Raw genomic sequence first — 1611 nt, 5'->3', positions numbered from 1 at the left:
AGTTCTATACACAAAGTAGCAGAAAGAGAACTTAAGAAAATAACCCCCATTTGCAATTGTACTAAAAAGAATAAAATGCCTAGGACTGAACTTAACCAAGAAGGTGAAAGACCTGTGCTCTGAAAACTGTAAAACACTGATGAAAGAAATTGAAGTTTACAAACTATAAGCAAAAGGAATGTTATAGGATAGGGAGAATATTAAATTATTAGGGGGCTGGACAGTGCATACTATGGCATTTTCATTTGATGGTGCCTAATTGGCCATTGAAGAGTGTAACCCAGTGGATGGGCTGTTTGATGTGGGCGTAAGGAGGAAGAAATAGTTTGTCTAAACTCTGAGCTTGTCCCTTCCACTGACATGTCCAAAGGCTATACCAAAGATTGATGCCAGAAAAAGGGAATCAAAGATAATCATTATTTGCCCGGTGCTTCATTAAATTTCTTACCATGGTGGAATGGGAAGCGAGTAACAAGATGGTGGAGTAACAATGTGGGCTGAGGCGAGGCCCTGAGGCAGAGCTGTAGTAGGACTCTTCTCTGACTCTGCATTTGACATCTGAAGAATACAGTTAGCACCTTCTTCCTCTATCAGGTGTCTTTTGATTGGGGTTTTCCAAAGCTCTTCGTGGCTCCTGCTTCCCATGGTGTAAACCATTTGTCAAGGGACACCAGTGTTTTGTAGTCCATGAAATGGAAATATGTGTGTGTGTTGGGGGAGGGAGGTGCTAGTGCCAGCTTACTAAGATTGTAGATACTCTACAGCCAATCTTTTCTAAGCAACCCCAAATATTTTTGGGTGGAGTCTTGAAAATGGTCACTGTGATTATCTGGCAGTTGTATAGTGCTGAGAACAAACACTAAAATCTTGAGAAGCACGGGCCTGAATAGCAATGGTCCAACTTTCGTGCCTGGCATTCAGTGTTGCTAATGACCTGGGTAATGACTATCTAGCAATAAGTCATCACTTAGCCCTGCGTTTTCTCATTTCTGCAGCTTTCCTTGTATCAGAACCCAAGGATTTCCTCTTCTCTGCTTATCTAAATCCCACTTCTCAGGGGGGGTAATCAGAAGGGGGAATGAAACATGAGAGACTATGGACTATGAGAAACAAACTGAGGACTTCAGAGGGGAGGGGGGTGGGGGAATGGGATAGACCGGTGATGGGTAGTAAGGAGGGCACGTATTGCATGGTGCACTGGGTGTTATACACAACTAATGAATCATCGAGCCTTACATCGGAAACCGGGGATGTACTGTATGGTGACTAACATAATATAATAAAAAATCATTAAAAAAAAAAAAACAACTCAAAAAAAATAAAGAAATGGAAACTGAAAAAAAAAAAATAAAAGACAGAGATTGCCTACTCTCACTGTTTTTATTCAACAAAGTGCTGGAAGTCCTAGCTACAGCAATCAAACAAGAGAAAGGAATAAAAGGCATCCAAATTGGTAAAAAAGAAAAAAACTTCTACTGTTTGCATATGACATGATACTATGCAGAGAAAACTCTAAAGACACCCCCCAAAAGCTACTAAACTAATAAATGAACTCAGTAAAATTGCAGGATACAAAGTTAATATACAGAAATTAGTTGCATTTCTATACGC

The sequence above is a fragment of the Ursus maritimus genome (assembly GCF_017311325.1).
Source record: "Ursus maritimus isolate PB19 chromosome Y unlocalized genomic scaffold, ASM1731132v1 scaffold_Y7, whole genome shotgun sequence".
In the NCBI taxonomy this organism is placed as follows: Eukaryota; Metazoa; Chordata; class Mammalia; order Carnivora; family Ursidae; genus Ursus; species Ursus maritimus.
The sequence above is the reverse complement of the archived record's forward strand: the minus strand, read 5'-3'. Positions refer to the sequence as shown.